The sequence below is a fragment of the Eurosta solidaginis genome, chromosome X (genome assembly GCF_040869045.1).
Source record: "Eurosta solidaginis isolate ZX-2024a chromosome X, ASM4086904v1, whole genome shotgun sequence".
In the NCBI taxonomy this organism is placed as follows: domain Eukaryota; kingdom Metazoa; phylum Arthropoda; class Insecta; order Diptera; family Tephritidae; genus Eurosta; species Eurosta solidaginis.
Genome location: NC_090324.1, coordinates 118,642,760 through 118,649,966, shown reverse-complemented (window position 1 = coordinate 118,649,966; position 7,207 = coordinate 118,642,760). Strand labels below are relative to the sequence as shown.

At 42.7% G+C, this 7,207-nt stretch overlaps 1 pseudogene; it reads left to right on the top strand.

Annotated features, from left to right (window-relative positions):
• The first annotated feature begins 226 nt into the window (after window positions 1–226).
• Window positions 227–1,194, top strand: LOC137235100 (large ribosomal subunit protein mL39-like; annotated as a pseudogene).
• The last annotated feature ends 6,013 nt before the right edge of the window (window positions 1,195–7,207 follow it).

The following is a 7,207-nucleotide window of genomic DNA, read 5'->3' as shown; positions in this document are numbered from 1 at the left end:
ACGATCAGAAGTCTAAGAATGACGATTTACGTAAGAAAAACTGGAAGTTGGTTGAAGCCTTACCAAGCGCTGAAACAGCAGCTAAACAAACTAAATCAGCGCCTAAAATCGCAAATCCAAGCTTAGCTGAACAGTAACAACTTTTGTGCCGCTTGAAAAAAAAAAAAAACAAATTAAGGATTTTATTTCGAAAGTTAAAAGAAAATCCATTAAGAAACTAGAAAAAATGACGCCCACTAAAACGCTCGCTAAAACAGTATTGCATATAGCAAGTCGCTTAAATGGATTAACAAGCCTACGTCATTATTCCGCCGCCAGTACCACCGCCATAACCCCAGCTGTAGCTAAACGCAGTGACCTATTCTCACAGGAGCAGCGACGTCAGAAAGAAGCAGTGGGAAGAATCGAAAAAAAATTGAAGTGCGTCATCTTGGATTGCCAGAGGATGTTACACTCGCTATGAATGCTTCTATATCTATACCCTATAATAGTGAACAGCACTTAAGTGAAGGTCATTGCAAACGTTCCGCACTCGCATTAATCGACGGAAATGTGCCTTGGGATATGCATCGTCCGTTGCCCGAATCATGTACATTGCAGTTGTTGAATTGTAACGTAGCTGATCCACATATAGTAAACAAAGTATTCTAGCGCACATGTCACTTCATGCCGGGTGCAGCATTGGAAAACTGTTGTACTGAAGAGGCACAACTGCAACTCCATAGTTTCCCTGGACCAAATATTAAATCCGGTAGGTTTATTTACGATATAGTACTACGTTCACAAACCTGGGCGCCTAATAAGTTAGAGCTACGCGCTATTTCCGCCGAAATGATTAAATTAGCAGCAAAAGATTTGCAAATTGAACGGCTCGACGTAAGCGACGAACTTGCTTTGGAAATGTTCGCCGATTCACATTACAAACACGAACAATTGCTTAGTATTGCATAGCAAAATCAAGGGCGGGTTACAATCTATCGTCTGGGTACACATATTGATATATCGCGTGGCCCTATGGTAGCCTCCTCACTTTTTCTAGGCAAATGTACTGTGACGGTAGCGCATAAGATAGCTAATGAAGGCGAAAATGATGTATTATATAGCGTGCAGGGTGTTGGTTTGCCAGTTGGTTTTACGTTGAGTCATGTTGCGTACAATACTTGGGAGGAACGTGCTAAGAAACTGAACATTTGAGGATTCACAACAGCAGATAGCTTAAATTATGCAAGTTAAGTTTTTCTTAATAAAAATTAAGTTTTTTTGTGTGTTTTATATTTTAAACAATTTGCAACTATCTTATGTGCGGTTCTCACGGACCGGCCTTTCAACCTGACCTAATCTATACCGGATTCACAGAGATTATGAATTTGACGAATAGTCTAAAAAATGGTTTTAAGTAAACTGGTTTCCGTACCTTGTTGAACGACGCCTTCCATAGCCCGGCAGTTCATGAGTTTCTAAACGTCTCTGGTTTGTTCATATGTAATATTCTTCCCATTCTTGATGGGTTGCACCCTCACGCACTTACGAATGGCAGAGTTAGGCTGTTTGACATGAGATGCTCCACCAAAAGGGTTAGTCTTCCATCTTGTTCCTAAACCGCCTTTTTTGTTATCCTTATCAGCCCAACGTTGATCGCGGCGATGATTCACATGCTTTCTGGCTGTGCGAAGACCTCTTAGCTCGCCCATAATTTTTTTTTTTTTTTTTGAGTTATCACTCCAAACCACGCCGTAGTAAAAAATGAAATGAAAGAACGGAAAATCACTTGATACATTTCCCGTTATTTCAATTCATAGGAATTTTGCCTTCTATACACGGGTATGTATGAATGTGCGTTTTTTTTTTTGTCATTGCCATTGGTATGTTGGTACCAGTGAGCGGAATTCTAAAAAGGGATGGTAGTAGACGAATAAAAAAAAAAAAAAATTAAAATAGTAGTAGTTGGTAGTTTTTACCAAGAAAACAACAGCTACAGTTCAAAAAAAAAAAAAAAAAAACTGAGAAAAATAGCGCAGAAAATATTTGCGTGCTCAGTTACTATATTTATCTCATCAAAAATTCATTTCTTGTTTAAAGTTGTTCACAAATTTTTCAAAAATTGACTGATTTTAATCAGTATACCCTCCTAATGTTAGTTGGGTGGGCTTGGCAATTAGACACTTTAAAATGATCGCAGTATGCGTTTTCAGCGCGAAAATACTGAAATATTGGCAGAATCTAAGTCTTGGTGGCAGAAGTAGTAGAAGTAGTAGAAAATGAAAAATGGGTCAGAAAAGTTAGTAAATCTACCAATGCGGTAAGGTCCGTGCACTGACTGTCCATATACTTACACCAACGTATGTACACATATATGCCGAGTTTAAATGTACATTATATTACGGATGCATAAAAAGATGCAAACGGGTACCCCAAAACCCGAGTCTGAGGAATCGGTATCGGAGCCAAATACCCTTCGGGAACCGTGCCTTTTGATAAAGGCCATCAATAAAACAGGACTACAAGAGTACTTGGGAAAAGTTGAACAAATAAGCGGAGGGCAATACCAACAAATAAAAAATTATACATTTTATAAATCTCTCCCCTCTTCCAAAACGAACATATTTTTTCTTTATTGGCAGACAATTTTGCTGTCCAGACATTTTTTTTTGCGGCGGGCAGGAAAGTTGCTGGTTTTTAGCACCAACAACACAAATAACAGCGACTCAAAAGAACCCACGCTATACACTTTCTACCCGGTTCGGTACCAGAATGTGCGAACCGAAAATCGTAAATGCCAATTTTTCTGCAGCATTAGTGTGCCCGTGGCTATCTAAAACGCTACCGGGTGACACAAAATAAACAAAATAAGGCACTAAAGACCCAGGCACATAACGTGCGGGGAAAGAGGCCACGCACATAATGCGCGCCACATATGAATATTTTTTTTATGCAGCGACAGATGTTTCCCCTTATGCGCGCGCTAATAAAATTTCCCAAATCCCAATAATACAATTAGGGACCACTCGCCCCCGCATTTTCGAGAATGACTCGACCCAGTCAAACATATTGCATTTCTTTCAGAAAAATGGGTCGCTTTGCCGCTATACAACGAGATGCTGCGAAGAACGTCATGCGTTATACGTCGGAATGCCGCGCTTGTTTTAGGCAACATCCCATACGTCTGTGCCCCATCTTTCGGGCCAAAAAACCCGAGGAGCGTCTTTATTTAGCGATCCGCGGGAGCTGTTGTGGAAATTGCTTGGCTCTAGACCACCGCTCTAACGCGTGCCCAAGCCAAGGCCGATGTAAAAAATGCGGCGAAAAACATCACACGATGCTTCACATCTCCTCGACTGATGAAGAGGAACAGCTACTCCACGAAGCCCGCTCCAAGCCATGGAGTGTACAAGTTGAGGAGGAGCTGGAATCACCCCGTGAGCGGATTGACGACTCCATATCATTATATGCGTCAGATGCTGGAACGGAGACTGGGCCTCTTCATCCAGATCGAATCCACCGAACCGGAGCGGAGACTCGGTCTCTTCGCCCGAACACAACACCAGCAGCCAAATCGTTTCGACCGCTTTTGCAGCATGAAAGGAAGCGGCTCCAGCACAACACATCGACAGTCCAGCGCCATATTCATGACGGCCGAGCGCAGACTCGGTCTCTTCGCCGGAAAACCAAGGAACCTCAACGAAGACAACAACCGCGCGACCGCAGAGCGGAGACAAGGCTTCTTCGCCTGCAACAACGACACCACACCCATCATCAGACACAAGATCGCAGGCAACGATACAGCTCGTTCCAGCTCTCCACAGCGTCCACCTTCCGGGCAGGGCTCCTAGCCCCGCACTCCGCTGCCACCGCCACCATGATACCGACGGTAGCGATCACCCCCACCGCGGTCGTGAAAATAGAATCAGGGGGCGGCTACACCTCGTTCGCGCCTTAATCGATGGATGCTCCCCCACCACAGTGATTGCGGGTGAGCACGCCCAGGAGCTCCAACTCCCTACCAGCACCATTGGCGGGCAAGCAGGATGCCTACTACGCATACGAGGAAGACACGGTCAAAACAAACGGATTGCAACCCATGCGGCGGTCGTGTCCAATTTTCGGCGAATGGCCCCCACGACCAGCGCCATCGCATCCCCGTATGCACGTCTCCGTCTGGCGGATCCGCAATTTTATTCATCCGCCCCTATCCGCCTCGTGCTAAGGACAGACGTATATGCGGAAATAATGCTACCAGGTATTCTGCCCACCACGTTTGGCCCTTTGCTAGCTCAGAGTACCATCTTCGGTTGGGTACTCTCGGGCACAACCAAGGCCTAACATAAAAATGTTCGGTAACGACCGAAACACATGCATTTTTTACACTTTGTTATCTTTATTGAATTTTTTTTGTACGCGGTTGCACAGGATGTGTATTGTGAATTCATACCAACGAAACATCTTTCATTTCCTCCATTGCCATACCTACCTGTCAAATAATAAACGGAGAACGGTTGTCGCGAATGGCCAGGGAATGGAAGAAAGGTTTTGTTTCACTAGCCGGTATTAAATTGAAGTGCCACAAATTGCACTTTTGTGTTTCAAATCAGCTTTTCCTTTAAATGTGTATACAGAAAATCAAACTACATACTAATATTCATTCCAAAAATCAACTTTATAGATTAAGTTTGCGCAATCCGCCATGCAGGCATTTTTGAAATAGGTAAATGAAACAATATACCAGTCGTCTACATAGATGGTTGAAAACCACTGTTAAGCTAATGATTTAAGTAATCGAACAGCGATTGAACAGGTGATCGAAGCTGTTCACTATTGTGAACGTTTTATAAAAAATTCGTCACTTGTATGAATTCACAATGGAGGTGTGCGTTTACAATCATTTATCATTACAATAAGTTATCTTTATTGAATTTTCTTCATACAAAATTCTATGCTTATTCATTTCCAATGACTTTGTAATAAACGGCAAGAAATATCAACACATGTATCTTCTTACTTCTTTTCGCAATCCCTAGCTCTAGGCAAACCTGGCTCAGGCCTTGAACCAGAACGGGAAAGTGCCGAATGACCGAGGCATCAGCAACCAAGCTCGCACACTGCGCAAACTATCTTGCGTATCGCCAAGCCGGCGGACTGGCCGGCGTTATGTTAAGTTAGATATAATTAGCTATAAGTTTTTTATTTTTTCCTCTTCTTCATGGTCGGTGATCCTTGGCGGACTGTGACGTTGTGTACCGCAAGAAGGGCGGCATGTTTAGGCCCAACGCCTAACTTTTACCTGATTGACGGCGCCCCTCCCTAATGTTTTAATAATATATCCAGCCACCCACACTCACACCGCATTTGTGTGCATGCATGCACATGCATACGTTTCATACACATGCACGTGTGTGTGTGCAGGTTGTCAGCACCCATGCACGTATACGTAAGGGTGGTTGTGCGTGTGGCTCTTCCCCTCTTTAATACCGGAGGACTTTCTCGCGGCTTAGCGGTTGTCATCAACGGCACAACTGGCCTCTTTTATGATCGACCGCCAAGCAGTTCACATCGCCCAGAATCACCATCGTCAAGTTATACACAAAGGTAATATTGTATCCTCTGTATATTTTCCTTCACTCTAAATTAAATATTATATTATAACGAGGAAATTCCTCTTTGTGTTCTTATTTATTTCTTTTGAGCGAATCATCCAATCCAAGATCGACCCGTGTGCGCCTACCCACTGCCGATTTCAGACGCACCCAGGCTGAACACTTTCCATCTTTTCATCTTACTGTTCGTATTTTTGTGGCTCAGGGTATACGTAAGAGGTTGGTTTTCTTAGAGCCGTACAGATAACTGCGCAAATAATTAAGAGACCAGATTATGGCGAGCATCTCCTTTTCATTGACGGCATAGTTCTCTTCTGTCTTGCTCAAAGTTCTTGAAATATAGGTGATGAGCTTCCATCTTGTGAAAAGACGGCTCCTATTGCAAAATGGGAGGCGTCAGTGGTTAATTCGAAATCTTTCTCAAAGTTCGGGTGAGCGAGGACAATATCCCTTGATATTAGTGAAGTTTTTAATTTGTTAAATGCATTTAAAGCTACTTTGTCGAGTTTTATTTCGATCTTCCTAGGCTGATTTTTTGAAACATTCCCGGCTCCTCGAAGGAGTGCAGTTAAGGGTTTGGCTAATTTGGAGTAGTCCCTAATAAAACGACGGTAGTAGCCTGACATACCTAGAAATGATCTTAGTTCCTTCAGGTTCTTCACTGGGAACTGTGCTACGGCCTCTACCTTCTTGGGATTGGTTTTTATGCCATCGGGAGTGACGACGTATCCTAAGAATTCGACTTCCTGTTTTGCGAACTCGCATTTGTCTAGTTGTATCTTCATGTTCGCTTCTTCTAATGTTTTAAATACTAATTTTATATTCCTTAAGTGTTCCTCTTCGGTTTTACCGAATATTATAACGTCATCAATATAGACGTAGCATCTAATTCCGATGTGCTGGCGAAGTATGCCATCTAATGCCCTTTGGAACGTAGAAGGGGCATTTTTAAGCCCGAAAGGTAATCGGAGAAATTCGTATTTTCCGTTATTCACAGAAAATGTCGTTTTCTCTATATCAGATTCACGAAGGGGTATTTGATGGAAACCGCTCTTAAGATCTATAACGGTAAATATTTTATTGCTTCCGAGGTTGACCTCGTTAATTTCGGGTATTGGATAATTGTCTGGGATAGTTACGGCGTTAAGCTTCCGGTAGTCGATGACCATTCGATATTTTTTTTCGCCTGAACCGTCGGTTTTCTTATTGACTATCCAGACCGGGGAGTTGTAAGGAGATTTAGATCTCCTTATTATTCCATTAGCAAAAAGTTCTTCGACTTGACGTTCTATTTCTTCTTTCAGAGCCATTGGGTATGGGTACGGTTTGGAGTAGACCGGGGTGTCTGTCGTTGTTCTAATTTCGCCTTTGACCAGCGTAGTATACGTCAGTTTTTCGTCTGGGTCCGAAAATAAATTTGGGGATTTTGCTATTACGTCCTTGATTTTATCTTTTTGTTCTTCAGAAAGATGGGGAACCTTTATTACCGCGTTATTAACTTCTTCGGATATTCGTTGTTTCAGAGGTATGATTGTATTCGTAAATATGGTCATAATATTTTTATCGGTATGGATGGTGGCTTTTAATTGGTTTAATGTGTCAGTACCGATAATCCC